We start from the raw sequence: 22,418 nt of genomic DNA on the forward strand, positions 1-22,418 counted from the left end.
CAATCTGCTTTGCTAGTTCTTCATCAAGTCACACCCACCATCTAGGAGTTTTGAAAAAAGGCTTTGTCCTCCACATTCTTCTCTCCTCTCTATACGATTTCACGTGGTGATCTTATCAGCACCCACGTAATTCAATTCTCACCTCTAGGCTGATGTTTCTCAAGTCACCTTAACCAGCCTTATTCTCTGCTAACATACAATGGTGTATCTCTAAGTACCTACTGGACATCACAAACTAGATAGACTTTTTTTGAAGGCAAACAACAGGGTTACATAGCTGGTAAGCATCTGAAACCAGATTTGAACTCAGGTCCTCTGGACTCCAGAGCACTGCGCCTGCTGGCTGCCCCTCTCATAGACATCTTAAACTCAACATGTCCACAGCTGAACTCATTAACCCTTTCTCCTCCCCTTCAAGGTCTCCTCACATCCTAACTTCTTTATTATAGTTAAAGGTACCACCATGTTATCCTCAACTACTCTCTCATCTTCACATCCAATCTGCTGCAAAATCTATTGACTGTATCTTCTCGGCATTGTCACCATACTGGTATACACATCTCCATCTACTGAAGTAGCCAGCTGAGTGATCTCCTCACCACAAGTCTCTCCCCACTCCAGTCTACTCTAAGCTGTCAAAGCACAGATGTAACCACATCACCCTTTGGCTCAATAAACTCCAGTGGCTCCCTATCTCCTATAGGTTCAAATTTAAGACTCTGTTTGATGTTCAAAGCCCTCCTGACCTTTCCTCCTCCACAACCCCCATTCTCCCTTCGAGTCTTCTTACTTCTTACATTCCTTCATATACTCTGAAATCCAGTGACCCTGACCTCCTTGATGTTTCTCAACTAAGACACTCCACTTCCTAACTTCAGGCAGTTTCATTGGCTGTTTTCTACATTCAGAATGTTCATCTCTGCCCTCCGGCTTCCTTTGAGTCTTAGCTAAAAATCATTTCTTCTACAGGAAGCCTTTCTAGATCCTCCTAAATTCTAGTGCCTTCTCTCTGTTCGTTAGTTCAAATTTCTTGCATACACTTGTTTGTACACTGTTTTTCGCATGTTATCTGTGAGACTGTAGACTATGAACTCCACATGAGTAAGGGCTGTCTTTCGCTTTCCTTTGTATTCCTAACACTCAGCAAAGTGCCTGGCACATAGCAGGTGCTTAATAAATGTTAGTTGACTGACAGACTTTTAATTGTATATGTCAAACATAAGAATTATGATTACAGTCTTACATAATAATTTTTATATTCTTAACTATGACATTAGATTTGTAGAAGGTAAAACATGTTTGACACTAAAAATATAAATTTCTAGAAATTTTGACATGACAGAATTTTGTTAAAGGGGAAATGGAGGAAGTTGAAGAACGGAAATTCTGGGGGAAACTAAGTAGAGGCAGTACTTTTCAAAAAAAAATTTTCAAGTACTATTAAAATTGACTCTCAAGTTATTAAAAATCTACCTTAAACTCAAAAGCATAAAAGAACTCATCTACTAATATGAAATCTCCACTGTCCTCCTTAAATTTACAAGCTCTTTATTGAAACAGTAGTGTACCTTTATTGACTCTACTTTGTCCTTTTCTCCATGAACTTCTCAAATTCATCTTTTGCTACATTCACTCTATTTGAACCATGTCAAAATTTTTCTTTGTTTTGGAGTGTTTTTTTTTTCTTACCTCCATTCATCTTCAACTGCCTACTTTTGATGTAAACTACATACTCTCCCTTGATAATAACCTCCAAATAATGTGTGTTTTCAATGAGGTTCTATATCTTAACTACTCTAAATGGATGTGAATATCCTTTAAGAATCTACATCTGAAGAACTTACTATCTGACAAAAACTGTGGGAAAACTGGAAAAGAGTATGGCAAAAACTAGGAATAGACCAAAATCTCACACCATATACCAAAATAAAGTCAAAATGGGTCCATGATTTAGATATAAAGGCTAATACTTTGTACAAGCAAACTGGGAGAGTAAGGAATAGCTTACCTGTCAGATTTATGGAGAACAGGTTTATGGCCTGTTTCATAAATAGCTTTATGACCAAACAGGAGATAGAGAACATTAAGAAAAGCAAAATAGATAATTTTGATTACAATAAATTTAAAAGTTTTTGCACAAACAAAGCCAATGCAACTAAGATTAGAAGGAAGGTAGAAAACGGGCAAAGAATTTTTACAACCAGTCTCTCTGATAAGGGCCTCATTTCTAAAATATATAGAGAATTAAGTCAAATTTATAAGAATACAAGTCATTCCCCAACTGATAAATGGTCAAAGGTATGAACAGGCAGTTCTCAGATGAAGAAATTAAAGCTATCTACAGTCATATGAAAAAATGCTCTAATTCACTATTAATTAGAGAAACGCAAATCAAAACAACTCTGAGGTACTACATCACACCTATCAGATTGGCCAACATGACAAAACAGGAAAATGATAAATGTTGGAGAAAATGTGGGGAAACTGGAACACTAATGCACTGCTGGTGGAGTTGTGAAATAATCCAACCATTTTGGAGAGCAATTTGGAACTAAGCCCAAAGGGCTATAAAAATGTGCATAACCTTTGACCCAGCAATAGCACTTCTAGTGCTGTATCCCAAAGAGATGATAAAAATGGGAAAAGGACCCACAAAAATATTTATAGCAGCTCTTTTTGTGGTGGCAAAGAATTGGAAATTGAGGGGATGCCCATCAATTGGGGAATGGCTGAACGAGCTATGGTTTATGAATGTAATGGAATACTATTGTGCTATAAGAAATGATGAGAAAAAAAATGATAGGTAGACTTCAAAAAAAAACCTGCAAAGACTTGTATGGACTGATGCTGAGTGAAGTGAACAGAACCAGGAGAACGCTATACACAGTAACAGCCACGTTATATGATGACTAATGTTGAAAGACTTAGCCCTTCTCAGGAATTCAAGGATCTAAGATATCTCCAAAGGTCTCATGATGGAAAATGCTATCCACATCCAAAGAAATAACTATGGAGTTTGAATGCAGATTGAGGCATATTACTTGCTCTTTTTTTTCTTCTGTTTTGTTTTGTTTCCTCTTTCTGGTGATTCCTCCTATTGGTTCTAATTCTTCCAACATGACTAATGTGAAAATATGTTTAACAGGAATGTATATGTATAGCCTATATCAGATTGCACGCCATCTTGGGGAAGGAGGGGGAGAAAAATTTAAAATTCAAAAGCTTATAGAAGTGATTGCTGATAATCAAAATAAATAAATTAAAAAAAAAAAGAATCTACATTTAATCTGCTCCCTCCATTTTGGGCTATGGTCTTTATTTGACCGATTCTCAAATCTGCATTTTTACTCAAAAGGCCTGACTCTATTTATCAAGGTAATGGGGGCCTAACATCTGCACAGAATATCTTTGATGGAATTCTCCATATGGAAGAAAGTAGGGGAGGCCTGCTCCTAGGCAAGTCATGACACATAGTGGAAGTACCTTGGAGAGACTCTGGAGCACATCTGGATATTCTGTAACTGGTTCCAGACGGTTGACCATGTGGTTAAACAGTAGCCTCTTAACTAGGCTGCAGGTACAAAACCAAAACTAGGGACATCCTTTAAAAGGCCTCAGTCTCAGCCTTTTCCTTTGGTGGTTGAACTCTTTCTCTTGGTTTGACTTGACTTCTTTACTTTCAAATGTCCAGAGAAAGATAATGTTCTAAGGGGAAAGGTCTTGGCCTTCTCTCACCAGAGGCTGAAATGTGGCCCCACTGATAATGCCTGCCTCAGAGTTTATTCTTTTGTGCTAGGTGAAGGGACAGAGGGCTATAACTCTAATTTTGGTAACTTAAAAGATCTTTTCTAAGCTTTTTTTTGGGGGGGGAGGACATAAAGTAGGGAAAAATTACATAGATTAATAAGCAGCTTAATAAGTAATGAGGATGGAAATTACAAGCAGACTAATACCTTGCATGGTATTTACAAGCCCCTAAGCATAAACCAGGCTACCTCGGTGAAGGGATAGTGTAGGAGGTGGAAGGAGGAAAAGAACACATTTCCCATGTTGTAACCATTTGGTGGATGACTAATCATGTCAAAGAAATTTAGTCTGGCATTTCCAAGGAGGAAGTTAGGTAAAGGAGAATAAGAAGGGAACTTAAATCCTTAATTGCAATCCTGTTATATTTAAGCAGCAGGGTGGTGAAGTAGATAGAGAGCTGGCTTTAGATCCATACGACTAAGGTTCAATTTCTGCCTGACCAATCTTGCAGTGCAAGGCTGGACAAGCCACTGAATCTCTAGGTCCTATAGCTGCTACGTCCATGCAGCTGCAGTCACACACAGCCCACAACACTTCCAAGAGCGGCCCAAACCAGATTAAAATATAACTGAGAAATGTTTAACAAAATATTTAAAAAGATAATGAAATATAGATAATATTAATATGTGGTTTTCTAAGTCAATATATAGCCAGCAGTATACATTTCTATAAATCTGACACCACCCTTGCTCTAGGCAAAAATGCAGAGGTTTCCACTTATTAAAAGAGGAAGTTTCCTATATAAATGAAACCTCAAGTCCAATTTTTTCCCTAGTATTTATAGCTACAAAAGCTCAGGGAAAAAAAGATAAGGAAAAGAACAATGACAAGTAATAAGGGAAAAAAAAAGCCAATGACTCATCAGCATGGAAGAGATTAGAAATCAAGAGAACAAAGACACATGGCTAAGTCCCTTAATATCTCTGGGCCTTAATTTGCCCAGCCATAAAATGAAGGGATAATATGATTCAGTAATCATCACTCCTGTAAATTTTAAAATATATTCTTCTTTCCAAACTCCATGTTAAAAGACTGTATTTATTCTGCTAAGGTGATTTTATAGCTTAAAAGAATTTAGAACTCTGAAGAAAATAAATGCTTGTTAAATTTGTTGCTACTCTAACTTTTTTATTTCTTGAGTCATGACCATTAGCTCATTTCAATTATGATTTAGGATTATATTAGAAGGAAAATTCAAATGTCTTTACAAAAAATGCTTTAAAATTTTAAATCACAAATACAGAGCTTGAAGGGACCTTGGAGGTCTCCTTGAGGGTACAACTCCCTCATTTTACAAAGGAGAAAACCAAGGCCCAGGGAGATTAAATGTCTTGCTCAAAGTCACACAGGAAATAAACAGCAGAGCTGAGATTCAATCCCTCTTCCTGACTCCACATGCCATGTACTTTCAAGAGGAACATAGGAAAAATGACAATGGGTATGCAAATACCTTTCAACTATAGCTACTTCTCTTTGCGATCTCCAGTTTCTAGCAATTTTTCCTTGAAGTCATCCCCCCACCTATGTCTAGAATGACTATTACTATAGTCTAACACACTATCAATTGATGCCATCACTGGTTTTCCTATCTTCAGCTTCACCTTGCTTAAATCCATTCTATACATCTTACTTACACAGATAAAACTTCCAAAACATTCATTATCATGTCATTTATTCCCCTACTCAAAAACCTGCCAATGGAGCCCAAATGTCAAGATAAAATTTAAACATTCCTTAGTTTGGCATTCAGAGCTCTTTAATTTGACATCAATTCATCTATCCAATTTTTATCTCCCCCTATGCTCCAAATGCAAATGCTGCAACACCAATCAGATTGGTTTTATTACTGTTATCCGAACACCCAAATCCTCATTCCTTAATATAAGCCTCTGCTCAGATTCTTTGGATTCTTTCTTTCTTTCTTTCCTTTTTTTAAGTGTATAGTTGAAATCCCCATCACTTGACTTCCAGGAGGCAATGCCTGACAGCATAAGCTCATTCTGGTATCCTCCACCTGAATCCCAACAGTCATGGTTGTGCACTCATATTTTATTTTTTTGCTAGGCAATGGGGTTAAGTGACTTGCCCAGGGTCACACAACTAGTAAGTATCTAGTATCAGAGGCCACATTTGAACTCAGGTCTTAATGACTCCAGGGCCGGTGCCACCTAGCTGCCCCCACAATCTAGTTTTGTAGTTATCAGGTGAAGGTAAGAAAGACACCTCACCCACAGTGGCGAATTTACAGGAAAACGTAGACCAAAGTTACCCAGGATGAGCAGGTACAGATGAGTTTTCATCTGCATCAATGGAGGGTACTTCAAAAATCGATGAAATCATAGATCTGAAAAAAGTTATCTACCAGGTATTCTTAAACTTTTTCCACTCTAGACCCCTTCAGAACTTCTAAAACTTCGGGTCGAAACCCCATGCAGTCTATACCACTCACGTGTGGCACCTTATGATGTACATTGCATGGTTATTTAACATCTGTATGTTTCTATTAAAGTAAAAGTTCTGTGAATGCAAAGATTTTTCTTATTTTCTATTTCCAGAAAGCAGAATTCTACAGATTGCAGAATACCCTCCACAAAGGTGTTTAATAAATGTTTGCTAAATGAAAGCATATAGATTTTACTGTTCCAATTACATTATAAGATACTTGAGAACAAGACTTACTTCCTTTGTATTCCCCAAGAAATTCCCACCATGTTTGTCCATCTTAAGTATTCCATTAATATTCAATGAATGAAAAATGAGATTAGTGCTAATGTCATGTTTGAAATAAAATCCTTTTTTATTTCAATTCCAAAAACATTTAAGTTTTCATCTTATTTAAGAGCAAAAGCCTTTCCTCTTTAGACAAATTAGTCAAAAGAAAACAAACACATCTTCCTCTGCTTATATCTTAAGAATTCAATTGTACAGGTAGATGTCTATCTAAGAATTACTGACCAGTAGGCAAACAGTCAAAAATGCAGATTTCATTACTACTACTTGTGGTTTTTCCTGGAGAAAATAGGATGGGAAACTGTCTTAATTATAAGACTAGAATACCTTGTGATGTCTTCTTTTCAACTTGGTATCCAAACAGACTTTTCTATACTGTGATCTTCCAGAGAACAAGGGAAAACTGGTAGCAGGCATGTGAGGAAAGCTAAACTAGAAGTTACTTTAAATTTGAAGATCATAATCACACTGTTTATTACGTATAGGACTCACTTTTTTCTAATACAAATTAACCAATTAAGTAGTGACTTATTTGACAACTCACTAATAGAGTGATATGCAGTAGCCTCTTGAAGCCAGAAGAGAGCAGAATATAATGTCTTTAAAGGAAAATAACCACAGATGTTTGCCAACAACTCATTTTGTATTAAAGTTTCACATGGGACAGTGGGGAGAGAGGAAGAAAGAGGGGCAGAGAAAGGCAGAGAGAGAGAGAGAGAGAGAGAGACACACACACACACACACAAACAGAGACAAAGACATAGAGAGAGAGTCACAGAGACAGTGAGAGACACACAGAGACAGATGTGTTACGGGGAAAAAGAAGGATGGTCCAGAGGGCAAGAAATTATCTGTGGAGGTCAAAGAAAGGAAAACCTGTAATAGAAATAGCTAAGGAATATTACAATGATAAACAAAAATACTTTGCTTTAACAAAAGAGGGAAAGATGTTACTCACTCTGGTGAAAAAGTATAGGGATTTTGGATTTGGAGTACAGGCCTGCTACTGTACTGAGGATGTTTTGCAGTTCTCTCTCTATGTAGCTGTCCCCACTTCCCTATGTCAGGCTGTCTTTCCTTCTGCAGCTTGGGCTGAAAGACAAAAGATTTACATCTGGCTGACGTGGGTAGAAGACTCATGCATCAATTTTCCCCCCCTTACTCAGTGATAATCAACTCATTCCCCAAATCTTAGGCCACAATCATATAAAGTACATGAGAACATTAAAGCTCATTTTATGGGGCAGCTAGGTGCACAATGGATAGAGCACCAGCCCTGGAGTCAGAAGGATGCAGTCTCAGACACTTGACACATAACTAGCTGCGTGACCTTGGGCAAGTCACTTAACCCCATTACCTAGCCAAAACAAAAACAAAACAAAAATTTCATTTTATAATTACGAAAATAACTTCCTTTTCCCTTCCCCACCCTGCTATCAAGTTTGTAGTAAAGACCCCAAAGACCACAGCACCATACTTGATATCATATTCCACATATAAGGACACAGCAGCTACCTACTGCCGAATAAGGTACAAAGAAAAGACTGTACTGGAGAAGGGACACTCATGTTCCCAGTTAGTTCTGACACAGCCTAGTGCAATCTATCACGTAACATGGGAAAAACTCAAACATGTGACCTATTAGTTGTGGGATTTCTAAAACCCCAAACCGAATGCACCTGAAACTTAGGAATATTATTACTTACTTCATTCACTATTTAAGCAGGCCTACATAGGAATAGTACAGGTGGCTAAGATGGCGAAGTAGGAAAGTGCTGGTCCTGAAATCAGGAAGATTCATCCTCCTGGGGGAGCTAGGTGGTGCAATGGCCTTGGATTCAGGAGGACCCGAGTTCAAATCCAGCCTTAGACACATAACACTTACTAGCTGTGTGACCCTGGGTAAGTCACTTAACCCCATTGCCTAGCCCCCCCCCCCCCCCATTCATCCTCCTGGGTTCAAATCTAACCTCAGACACTTACTAGTTGGGTGACCCTGGGAAAGTCACTTCAACCTGTTTGCCTTAGTTCCCTCTCCTGTAAAATGAGCTGACAGAAGGAAATGGCAACCCACTCCAGTATCTTTACCAAGAAAATCCCAAATGGGGTCACAAAGAGACAGATATGATTGAAAAAACTCAACAACAACAACATAAGAAAATATTTACTATGCAAAAGAATAAGACCAGAAAAGATTCCATAGTTACTGTGTCATCCAAAAAAAGATAAATGGATTATTTGGTACCGCTTACACACAAGGTGCCAAATGGAAGTAATCAATTAACAAGCATTTACAAAGCTATTACTAAACACTTGTTGATTATTGATTATGACTAGCAATTTAACAATAAAGTCAATTTTTCTAATAGCAAAGCATATAGGCCAGCATCACTTCAATTTATAAAAATAATGGCAATAAGATGTGGTTTTCTCTACAAAGTTACCAATGATCTCTTAGCTGCCAAATCCAGTGACCTTTTCTTAATTTTCATTTTTTCTTTTTTGACCACTTTGTAGCATCTGACACTGTAAACTACATTCTCCACTTAGATACTGTTTCCTCTAGATTTTCAGGACTCTTATCTTCTGGTTTTCCTACCTATCTGCTTCTTCTCAGTCTCTTTGAGTAGACCTTCAACCAATAACTATGCATGTCTCAAGGCTCTGTACAGGGGCCCTCTCCTCCTTTTCTCTCACTGGCTCCCATGAATTCAAATACCATCTCTATGTAGATAATTCCCAGATCTATACATTCAGTCTCTCTCTTGAATTCTAATACTCTTATCACCAACTGCCTATCAGACATTTCCAACTGTAATGTCCAGTAAGCTTCTCAGATTCAGATTATTGTATTATATAGAAACTGTGAGTCTCCATTTTAAACTATGTGCTTTTCAAAAAGTACAAAATTATACATTACTTTCTAAACTATACTAGTTATGCTTCCTTCTGAATTCCTTCTATTTTCTTCTGTGCATTTCTGAAAATGTTTCAGTGGTCATTCTTTTTCTGGGCATCATGACAATTACCCTCCCCCTCCAATTAAAAATCTAAAGGAAAAGCAAAAGAAAACACACTGTAACAAACAGCCATAATGAAGCAAAAGAAGTCACACGTTAGCCATGTCCACACATGTATCTCTTTTTGCACCTGGAGTTCATAATTTTTCTGTCAGGAAATAGATAACAAAATTAATCCCAAGTCTTCTGGAGACAAGGTTGGTCACTGCCCCTAGTGACAAGCTTCCTAAGTCTTTAAAGTTGTTTTCCTTTACCACAGTTTGTTTTTATATAAACTGTTCTCATTCAGCTCACTTTGCTATGCATCAGTTAAATATTGCTCAAGGTTCTCTAAAGTCATACATGTCTTTCACTGTTTCTTAACAGCAAAGTAATATTCCATTACATTCATATAAATCGTTCAGCCATTCCCCAACTGATTTCCCCTTAGTTTGTGCTTTTTTCAGCCAGTGCTTTTCTTCCCCCCACCCCTCCCCACCCTGCCCATCTTCCTTAAAACTCCTTTTCCTATTACGGCTTGTTTTCCTGTAAGAAGTTCATATAGTGTCCCAAAAGTTTAGTGCAGTTTTAAGCTTAATTAACCCAATAGGTGTTCCCCAATACTATGGTTCAGGTCTTCTCTTCTCTTGTGGTGACCTCATCAGGTCCCCAAGGTGATAATGATGACTTATATAGCCAAAAGGCTGCTGGATCTATATATCCTGCTCTAGTCTCTCTCCTAAGATTCAGTCCCATAGTATAAATTGCCTATTAGACTTTTAAAACTGAATGGTCTGTCATCAACTCAAACTAAACATGGCCCAAATGAAACTTATTCTACCTGCTCAACTCCCCAAATCCACCCATCTTTTTAACTATTTCTGTCAAGGATACCAGCATCCTTTCAGTCACTCAGGTTTTAAACCTCACAACATTTTCCCTTACTCCTCATTCCTCCTTCTTTCCATATCCATTCAACTGCAGAATCTTATCGTTTCTACCTCCACAACTCTAGCAACACCTCTCCACTGGCCTATGGCAATAGCTTATTTCTTCATTCTCTGCCTCAGGTCTCTTTCTTCTCGAATTCATCTTTCAGAGCTACAAAAGTGATTTTTACGAAACAGAGGTCAGACTATGTCACTCCTCTCCTCCAATTCCAGCAGCTCCCTCTCGGACACAAACTCTTCTGTTTAACACTTAAAACCCTTCAAAACCAGACAGAACCCACCCTTTCAGCCTGATTATGTAGCACTTCCATTCCAGCACTCTATAGCACACCAAAATGGCCTTCATGTTCTCCACACAAGACATTCCATCAACCTCAATTTCTGTGCCTTTCCAGGTTGTCCCCTGGTCCTGGAATGCTGCTTTGAATCCCAGGTTTCAAGATTCAGCTCAAGGAATACCATCTCCTCAAATCATTCCTGACCTGCTAAGCTCCTGCCCATCCCAATTAAGAAGTTTCAATACCTTCTCTCCTTAACTATCTTTCATTGATGTTATCTGTCCCAATGGAATGTAAACTCTTCAAGTGTAGCTTACATTTTTTAATATCTGTATTTCCAGCACCCGGTATAGTGGCTAGCACGTTCAGAATTCATAAATGTTTGTCGATTGGGGAAATACAAAGACAAAAATGAAAAGTTTACTGCCTTCAAAGAGCTTAGAGTCTACTGGGGAATACAACACATACATGCAGTTTTTAATACAAGAATATGCAAAAAGTATACCAGGTAACTTTTTGAGGGGCATTAACACTTTCTCTCACAAATGCCTCTTTTATACACCCCCCCATGCTGGGTCCCTTCATCTAGACCTCTTATCACTACATGCTGACGACCCATGTACCCATGCAACATACGGTCTGTTTATCTACTAGCCTTTCCTCTTGCTACACTGACAGACCACTTTCTTTTCCTGCAATATTTCTCTTGCATGGTACTTTTAAAATTCTACCCCTCACATGAAAATTGACCTTTGGTAAAATTCTGTAGTCTACAGCCATTATGTGTATCTCTTCAAAGATTGCATTATTCTATTTTCAAGCCATGTAGCATTACGGGAAGAACAATGGTGTTAAGAAGATGGGTTTTTGTTTCATAAAGAAGTCTGAGGTCTTTGAAAGTATTACATCATTCTCCAATTTCAACCTAGCTTACTTTCTTCTTTCCTGGAACAAGCATATTATTCATTTGAGGTATGTATCCAAGATATATATATTAACCAACCAGTTGTATAAGATTTCCATCCAAATGCATATCATGCTCTACATTTTTAATCCATTTGTGTGTGAAATTTTTCCTATAGTCTATTCACTTCTTGGAGCCCCAGGATTTTCAGCTATAAAACAAGGATAAATATATGCTACCTAACTCACCAGAGTATTATGATTAAGGTGTTTTGTAGACTTTAAAATTATATCCAAATGTTGCTGTTAGGAAAAAAAGAAGCGTTTGTGTCCAACTTTTTATGCAAAGTCTTCAGCAAAGCCTGAAGCCTTGAGTCGTTTGTCATAAACAGGTCATGATGACTAAAAATAAAATTCTGGAAAGCAGCAGGTTTGACAGCACAATACAATGCAAAGAGCATTAGATTTGGAACTAGATTTGGAACCCCAGGCTTGTCACCAACTACTGCGACTTTGGGCAAATCATTTTACCTTTCTAATCGCAGTTTCTTCTACTTGTAAAATAGGGATAATACTTGCACTATCTACTTCATAAGATCATGTTCAGGATGAAATGAGAAAGTACAAAATTCTGTAAATGTAAGCCAGTACTACTACTACAAAAGATTCTTTAGACCGGAGGTGTTACAGAAGAACTAAAGCAGGACACGTCTCAAGTAGAACAGATGTTCTTTGGTGAGCTCAAGGCAGCCCATGAAAAGCAAGGGAGCCAGAGAAATATTTTAAAGAACTCACATTTGTGTCTCTGTGAAAACTTGTATCAATATTAGCCAATAGTTCAGTGATGGACAGGTCTGTTATATAACACGGCTGACAAAGGTAACAATCACAAGGTGCAGATTTACAGTAACAGTTGCTGTAAATATACAATGCAACCACAAATTGTAAAAAATTTGAACAAGTATACAGACTACAAAGACAGTCGGCTATGTAACAGCAATTCCCACCCACACAGCCAACAATTATTGTTAGTAGACATTCTTAAATAAGGCTTCTACTTGGGGAACATGGGGAGAAACCTTTACTGACTGACAGCATAAGGAATGGTTTCCAATACGTTCCCCCCAAATTAATGCAATAAGCCTTCAAAATGGCATGCGAGTAATTCCATATAAAGTTCAATGGTAAAGATACAAAAGAATTTCCTTTTCTATTTTGCCAGTCTTCCCAAAACAATCATGAAAATACTGGGGCCTTTTTTTTTTTTTAAAGTCAGTGAAATAATAACCAAATTCTAATAAAGTTAAAATATCAGATTATTTAAGGACAGTTCCTCCTGTGTTGAATGGCAAATTTTATTAAGCACCTTGATATTTAAGTAATGTATACCACTGAATCCATCAAATTTGACTTTGTAAGTACCCTTTTAGCACAAAAAGTATATGGTTGTAGAATACAGAGAACTAATGATATGATGTTCCTTTCAGGTACCTTTGATTATTATAGAAAAGCTTTTTGGAGTCCATTTAATAAGTAGAATCTAGAAAACATCCAATATCCAACATGCCAACATGAAATCCAAAACTATTTTACATCTGTTTCTACATACACAGAATCTCACAAAGTAGGCTACCTAAGCCACTTTTGTCTCAAAACATATAACAAGTTCTTTCCAAAATACGTATCAACATTTTTCTCTTCTAATCCCCCAACTCTCTTCAAACTCCCTATTTCTGTCAATGGCATCATCATAACCTTATTACTTCCCTTTACTTCCCCCTTCATTCACTTTATGTTCTAGCCAAATTGGATAGTTAGCTACTCTCTGAATTTGGCTCATTCCATCTCCCACCTCCACAGATTTTCACTAACTTTCTGCCAATCTGATGTAATACACTCATCATCTCCTCTCAGAATTCGTTTCTGATACCCATCTCATCCTCTCCCCTCAACTGTTAGTGTTCACTCCTTTGTTCAATTATCTTGTACGGTACTGTCTGTGTACTTGTTGTGTCCCTCCGATAAAATGTTAAATTCTTTCAGGGTAGGGATCATTATCTATTTGTCTTTGTATTATTAGGGCCTAGTACAACACACTGAACTAACAGTACGTGCTTAATAAATGTTGGACAAATTGAATTTTTCAAAACCAACATGTCAAATTACTTTCTTGATCAAAAAAGCCATTTGAATTCAATTTTTCCTCATAAAGACAATACTAGAAGCATGGAAAAGATTTATATAAATTGATAGTAAGTGAAATAAAGAGAACCAGGAAGACTACATACACAAGAATAACAGAAACATAAACACAGAGAATAAAAAAAATTGCAACTGAATGCTGCAAAATTATGGCTAATCTTGACCCCAAAGAAGAGATGTGGAAGACATTCCCTCCAAAGCTTCTTTATAAAAGTAGGGACTATGGGTGTGGGACACTGTATTTAACTTCAGATATTTCAATATTATGGTTAGTTTTGCTGAATTTTTTCCCCTTTCCATATTTTTTCATTCATTTTTTCTGACAGTGCTCTCTGGGAGGATGTAAAGGAGTGATATAATAGGAAATGATGATTATATAAAAACATAAGATACAATAAAATGTGTTAAAACAAAATAAAAAAATAGAAATTGATATATCTCCCATTACCCCTTTCCATGTAAGTATTACCCTTCTCCTACTTGTTCTTAATATTCAAATCAGCCCAATACAACAGAGCTCAACCTGGAGACCAATTACTCAAGGTTGGGAGCCAAGGGAAAAAGGTGGCACTATCCTCCTCAAGTCAAAGGTCACTTCATCCCTGGACATCACACACTCTCTACCCCTGTAGTCCCTTCCTCAGATTGGCTAGTTCCTCCCAGATCTTCCATTTTAAGGGAGGCACCCTGGCCAACAATGTCTTCATTCCTTCCCCAGGCTCCAACCCTGATCCTCTGGATTTTCTCTACCACAAGGCTATCTTCTGCCCACAATGCCACCACCTGATTTCTAGCTTTCTTTTATGTATTATCTTTCTCCATTAGAATGTAAGCTCCTTGAGTGCAGGGATAGTCTTTCTGCTTATTTCTATATTCCTGCACAGTCCTTGGCACATTGTAAGTGTTTAACAAAAGGCTGTGGTTGACTGTCACGTCTATTTTTTTTTTATTTTTTTTTTGTGAGAGGGGATCCATAGACTTCATCAGACTAAAAGAGGGAGTGCACGATACAAAAAAGCTTAAAAAAGCTTAAAAGCTCAGAGAATTGCCTACAGCATTGTGAAGTTAAGAGACTTGACCAGGTTCAAAACTAGTATGCATCTGGGGGGAAATAGAACTCAGTCTTCCTAGCTCCCCGGTCAGCTCTCTATCTACTAATGAACATAAATTATATTATAGATACAATATTCATAAACATGTCATATCTATTTTAGTGTAGGAAACAGGTAACTCAGAGTGGAGAGACTTACTGAATCACATATCCCAACCTCCAAGAAAATCAAGTAAAAGAGTAAGAGAGTGAAGATGTTACCACCACTTCTACCTTCACCATCTTCTCTCAGACTCTGATGGAGACAACTCAGAACTTTGAATACAAGAACATTTGGAAGAAAAGAAAGTTCTTGTCAAAGTCCTTCACATTGTAAAGATGACTCAACACCAGATCAGAAACTTGATATGCTTTTATCTGTGGAAATGACATTAAAGAAGAGGCATTACCATCTGGTTTTGCCACTGCACCCCAAGAACCTTGTACCTAATTTGCAGCTGAAACTTTCCATGTATAGACAATACATTAAAATGTGAGGTCCTTGAGAACAAGGGTCTTCTGACTTTTCTATTTATATCCTTGGCACTTGACACAGTGTTTTACACATAAACGCCAAGCAAAATAAATTTAATCAGAATACTTTCCCTCACATCAAACTAAGACCAATAGTACTGACATAATCTATAGGCAGCTGGCTAGGTGGAAAGTAGATAGAGCAGCAGGCCTGGAATCAGAAGACCTGAGTTCAAATCTCAGACACTTACTAGCTGTGTGAACTTGGGCCAGTAACTCCTCTGTTTGCCTCAGTTTCCTCACCTATAAAAATGGAGATATAAGAATATTGTGAGGACCAAATGAGATATTTATAAAGCACTTAGCATAGTGCCTGGCACAAAGTACTATATAAATGCTAGTTATTATTATTAATCAGGGTTTTAATGAAGGTATAGGAAAGAGGTGTAATAGGCATTGTGAAATGTGGGAAAACTTCAGAGGAAAACATAGGCCTTGGGTGGGATACGTGGATAGAAAAATCCGAAGACAGCATGAGAGTAGCCTAAAGTTATTGCACATTCTTGGAAAAGAAAAGAAAAAGAGCTCAGGAAGGTAAAGTTGAAGGGCACAGAACTTGAGCACTCCCCGCTTCCTCTGAAAGACCAAAAAAAAAAAGAGACTCAATTATAGAGAAGTATCCTATAGCTCTACCACTGTGCTGGAAGAGGAAATCCACTGGGGCAGGAGGGGGGTGGGAAGAGGCAGAAGCTGATCTCTTCCCCCTATCTTTTTTTGAAGTAAGTTCACATTGAAGAAAACAACAAGAGCCCAGAAGGAGCTGCACAGGATAGAGCCTGAGTTATATTAGGTACGTTAATTTTTTAGCAACAGAAGTGTGGAGATATTTTTGATTCTATACAGCCATCTATGCACGTGATCATTATCTACCACACTACTGATTGAAATTATCACTGCTTCTGAGGCGTCATTAATTTCTTCCCTACATGACTCTTAACACTTGGCTCGAAGGTTTTTCTTTCCTCTACCCTGTATCTTACTACTATTTCTAGAAATTTCAGCATACATGCTGATGTGACCACAGGGTCCTTTCACCATCCTCTACTTCACAGACCTCTAAAGCCGCACAATAACTTAATTATACCCTCAAAATTCATCATTACGACTTATCATCCTCCTTGGATCTCTGAAATTTAGTGCTCTCTCTTCCATCACAACCACATTGCTTGTTTTTGTCCTCTTTCTCTTGCCTCCTGCATTTTCCTGATTCTATCTCATGCCCCTCTCCATATCTATTTACCTTCAAAGATATTTTCACTCTTTCTTAATTTATCCGTTTTATTAACCCTCTCACAATTACAACGGATTGTCTTTGTACTCCAAGGCCAACTATCTTAGTATCATTGTCCCTAGTACTTTGGACCATCTGGCCATACAGTCCTTCCTCACCCCCTGACTTTGCATGGAGCCACTGTATCAAATCCTCAATCTTACCAATATGATTTCTCCAATTCTGCTCTTATGTAAAGAAGTAGTCAATTACACATTAAAGCTGGCTCTTGCTAAGAATCAGCAATTCTTATACATGTATTTAATTGTTTTGGAGGGTTGAATACATATACAGCAATCTAAGAATTACTCTAAATTCCTTAAATGCCCAATACCCTCACTTTCTATAAATGTCCTCATTCTCCAGTTTCTAGAAAAGACTGAGACTACCCACAAAATAAGTTCCCTCATAATTCCCAACCCCTTCTTCTGCTCAATACATCTCTGTTCCTCTAGCCCCTAGAAAGAGATTTATCTGCTACTGTATAAAGCTAATCAGTAAAACATCTCATCTTCTTCAGGACATGTACAAAACAAATCTCATTATTCAATCCAGATACCCTCCCATCCCCCACAAAAAACTAAGTGTCCATTATGTGCACTGCTCTGTGCTAGGCATGAGATACTATGCTCAGTGCTCTCCCTTAAACTAGTGTCTCTTTACAAACACATTAATATCTCTACAATGATCTCACCAGCCTTCCAGGCTGGAAATCTTGGCATCACTTCTGATTCTTTTTCTCTCCCTTTTCGTCCTCTATATCCATTCTGTCACTAAGGTCTACTCATTTTTTTTCCTTCATCCTTTCTTCTTTGTAACTACAACTAGCAACCTGATATATAGGCCCTCTTCACTTCATACAGATTATAGCAATACACTTAGTAAGTCTCTCCCCCTTTCTTCATGCTGCAATCCATTCTATATACCTCTGCCTTATACATTCTAAAGCTATTTTCATCACTTTCTGCTCAAAGAATTATGTAATTCCCTATTACCAATTACACTAAAACTCAACTTCTATACATAGTTTTTAATGCTCTCCATTATTATGGTCCAAAGTTATTTGCTATAATTATTTAACTTTCTATAATAATATAATTTCCTATAATAAAAATCTAAATAATTTCTATAATAAAGTCTAAAAGTGTAACATCTTAATATAAACTCTTTCTGGTCAGTCATGTCACTCTGACATTACCATGTCCATTCTTGACCACAAGCCTTGGCTCCCACTGTTGCTACAGCCTCCTTCCTATTTTTACCTTCTAGTTATCTATTGATTTCTCCTCTATCTGAATTGCTTTTGCATGTATAGCTTATAAAATATACTTAGTTATTCTCTAATTGTTTCAAAAGCCTACAACCTGTCTCCCCAGTTAGATTATAAAATTCTAAGGGCAAAGACCATATTTTGTAATTCCTCACATTTCTCACATCACATACTGATAGAAACTTGTTAAATGTTCGACAAATATTTAATTATTTTAAACCTATATTTCGAAGATTCTGAAACAAACTCCAAAGTTCAGACACTCAAAGAGCCAAATATCGTTAGCCTCACTGGATGAAACCAACTTTGTGGGCTCTAATTCCTCCTTAAATATTTGGTGTTCGCTCAAAGACACTATTCATTTGTTTATACCACATAACACTTTTTATGCTAATGTCTTCCCTCTGTTAATTATTTTCTATTTATCCTGTATATAGCTTGAGTTACATATATATACACATACACACACACACACACACACACACACATATACATATAAATAAAATACAGGTTCATATTCGTCTTCCCCATTAGATTTTAAACTCCTTAAGAGCAGTGGCTGTCTTTTGCCTTTTTGTATCCCCAGTGCTTAGCACAGCGACTGGCATATCACAGATACTTAATAAATGTTTACTGAATTGAATTAATGACCATAAGCTCAACAAGTAGGATCACTTAGATCACCAATAGTGTTCTCCTCTCTGCATATAAAGACTGGTTTGAAACTGTCATCATTTGCAGGGCCTGTAACTATTTTCAACCCGTCTGTTGATTTTCCTGCACAATGTCTTTGCTTGGAAAGAGACACTGGACTTTTAAAGTATACTGTTTCTGTCCAGTAAAACATAATGGAATTATATTCCAAGAGAAAGGATTTCTCCAAATGTATACATAAGGGATGACCTTGATCCTTATTTTTGTGTCACATAATATTATAACTGGACCAAAAAGATTTAGGATACCCAACACTTCCATCTAGCCTGCACACTCAGACAAAAAAAAAAAAAAATTTAAAAAATCCATCTAATCCAGATATATACCCTCCAACTTCTTACTTTGTTTCACTACTTTCACGTCAAAGGAAATGCTAAACTCATACTCCTTTCATACATTTGTTTAAAAGGACTCTTTTCCTGTCTCTTAAACACTTGAAGGGCATATCTAAATTATCTAAGTCATTACAGAATTTTCAGAGTTGGAAAGGTCTTAGGGCTTTAGTCTAACTCCTTTAGTTTACACATAGGGGAAAGTGAAAAGTGAATTTCTCAAGGTCACAACAGCTAGTTTATGGTAAAAATAGGATCAGAAACTGACTCTCATTTTCCTATTGCTTCCATTAGGCATTTCCTGTCATGAAATTCAAATGTAGCTGATAAAAGAAAAAATAAACCCATTGTACTTGCTGATACAGAAACTAATTGAAGAATTATATTTAAGTTCTTGGTTTTAAAAATATACAGCTATGCATGCCTATTTCCTCTGAAAAACGCAGTTTTTTAAAACGTCACCAAAATGCAGCTGACATCAATTCCAAATTTAGTTATCACACAAACTTCTAACTTTTAACCTGTTTACAAAGCTACGTAATATAACATATTACACATATTATAATATGTAATATAAATTATATATTAGATTATAATGACATATATGATGTAGCACATTTATTACATATAATATATATTGCTGACTATAATTATTTCTTTCGGGGTGGTTTAAATTAAAACAAGCATTTATCAAGTTGTGTATAAACATTATGTATGAAGAGACCAGTGAATAAACAAGTGAACTTCTCCATGACTTAAGACTAATCATTTAGAATATAAATATTCACAGGACAACTGTGAAGAAAACCTAGTATTTAGGAAACTATTCAGGAAAAAAAAAGAACTGAAGATAGCTCTAAATCTAAAATAGTCCCATAACAGCAACATCTACATAGTGCTTACTATGTGCCAGGTATTGTACTAAGTGCTTTATAATTATTATCTCATTAGATCCTTACAACTTTAGGAGGTAGGTGATATTATTATCCTCATCTTTGGCAAAATAAGTTGCCCAGAGTCAAACAGCTATTAAGTGTCTGAGGCCACACTAAACTCAGGTGTCTCTGACTTCCAGTCCCTTGATCTAGCCACTGAACTACGTAGCTTGCCAACTAACATACTAACATACATATCTACCACTCTACTGTAAAAACCTACAAATACCCAAGACTGTATATTAAAGAAAAAATGATTCCATGTAAAAAGCCACAAAATAAGAACTTAAAGTTCTTATAACTTTAAAAGTAAATGTTTCTGTAACTTAAGACAAGGGAATTGAACAAATACTACTTTCAAATTAGCAAAACCATAAACAAACTTTAAAAAGTTAAAATGTAACTAGCTTAATCAATTCCTGGAAATAAATGAGAGTTTTTAATGTAACTATTTTAAAATACTTTATATGTATGTGGGTATATACTTACACCACTTGTGATTTGATCTTTGGAAGGAGCTTCTAGTGAGAGCTTCTTCTCTCCATCAATGTAGATCCACAGCTGGATCTGCAACTTAAGAGTTTTAAGAGAATGTTTGGGGGCCCTGAGGAATCAAATGGCTTGCCCAGAGTCGTACAGCCAATATGGATATAAATGATATTTGAACACAGGTCTTCCTGACACAAAGGCCGGCTCTCTATTCAGCACATCAGTCATCTCTTATAAAGCAAGAACACACAAGTCTGAGAGACAGAAGACCTTGGTTTTAGTCCCAGAATTTTCCTATAATTAATGTTCAACCTTTTTCACTTCATCTCTGAGTCTCAGTTTCTTTCTTGGTAAAATGAAGGGATCATGTTAGAAGCCTGGGTTCTTTTGTTGTTGTTTAGTCATTTCAGTCATGTCTAACTCTTTGTGACCCCATTTGGGGTTTTCTTGGCAAAGATAATGGAATGGTTTGCCATTTCCTTCTCCAGCTCATTTTACAGATGAAGATAAGGTAATAGGTTTAAGTGACTTGCGCAGGGTCACCCAGCTAATAAGTGTCTGAGATAAGAGTTGAACTCACTAAGTCTTCCTCTGACTCCAGGTCTGGTACGCTAGCCATTATATGAAACACAGCCCAGAGAGAACATCTGAAGCAAACATGTAATAGACTGGGACAGTGGGGTCGTAATGGCTCTGATACTGCCAAGGTCAGTAAGAGTCATATTAAAAAAGCTGATTTGTACAACTCCAAGTAACAGTGCCACCAGAATGAAAGTACTCTGATCAGGTGATGTCTAAAGTACCTCCCAGCCCTAAAACTTGTGACATCATGATACTGGAATGTCTCCTTGAAACCAGTAGCGAATCACAGAAGCTCCAGAAAGAAATACATTCAATGGGGCAGCTAGGTGGTACAGTAACAGAGCACTGGCCCTGGAGTCAGGAGGACCTGAGTTCAAATGTGATCTCAGACCAGACACTTGACACTTACTAGTTGTGTGACTAAGCAAGTCATTTGCCTTGCCAAAAAAAAAAAACTTATACATACACACACACACACACAAGAAACAAAGAAATACATTCAAATGCATTCCTGTTTTTCCTCTAGGTCTTATTATATGTTGTCTCTATCAAACTCTGGGGAGGAAGAGAAATCTTAAATTAATTCTGGCAACCAAAACTAATTTTGAAACATTTTTAAATCCCTTTTCCAGTTTTATAGTTTTGTATAGTGGCATACAATCTGACTCAAACAATAACATATACAAGAAGTGAAACCACAGTAATTTGATAGCTATTAAAATAACAGCAAAGCAAATTCTTTTGACTTTACAGTAAATGTCAAAATTATTCAAGTGAAAGAAAAAAATAAGTAACCTTTCTAAAAGTAGACTGCTGACCAAAGAAGAGAAAGAAAACATTATGGGATGTAAAATGGATAATTTGATTACATTACATTAAAAAGTTTTTGCACAAACAAAACTCAATGCAGTCAAGATTAGAAGGAAAGCAGGAAACTGAGGAGAGGGGAATTTTATAACAGGTTTCTCTAATAAAGGCATCATTTCTCAAATATATAGAGAACTGAGTCAAATTTATATGAATACAAGTTACTCCCCAATTGTTAAATGGTAAAGGCTATGAACAGGCAGAAGAAATCAAAACTATCTATAGTCATATGAAGAAATGGCTCTGAATCACTACTGATTAGAGAAATGCAAATTAAAACAACTCTGAGGTCCCACCTCACACCTATCAGATTGGCTAATATGACAGAAAACAAAAATGACAAATATTGGAGGGGATGTGGAAAAATAGGGACACTAATGATGGAGCTTGTGAACTGATCCAACCATTCTAGAGAGTAGTTTGGAACCACGCCCAAAGGGCTATAAAAACTGCATACTCTTTGATC

The 22,418-nt window shown here is 36.9% G+C and overlaps 1 protein-coding gene across 1 annotated transcript in view; it reads right to left on the bottom strand.

The window, feature by feature from the left end:
• Nucleotides 1-20,587, bottom strand: part of ZFAND6 (zinc finger AN1-type containing 6) — a 41,357-nt gene extending 20,770 nt beyond the window's left edge. Inside the window, exons 1-2 of the mRNA XM_027851468.1 lie at nt 20,504-20,587; nt 7,496-7,629 (exon numbers count right to left, since the gene is read on the bottom strand). The gene's annotated coding sequence lies outside the window, so the exon portion shown is untranslated. The remainder of the gene's footprint in view (nt 1-7,495; nt 7,630-20,503) is intronic.
• Nucleotides 20,588-22,418: the final 1,831 nt, after the last annotated feature.

The sequence above is a fragment of the Vombatus ursinus genome, unplaced genomic scaffold, assembly GCF_900497805.2.
Source record: "Vombatus ursinus unplaced genomic scaffold, bare-nosed wombat genome assembly UNPS02009205.1, whole genome shotgun sequence".
NCBI lineage: Eukaryota > Metazoa > Chordata > Mammalia > Diprotodontia > Vombatidae > Vombatus > Vombatus ursinus.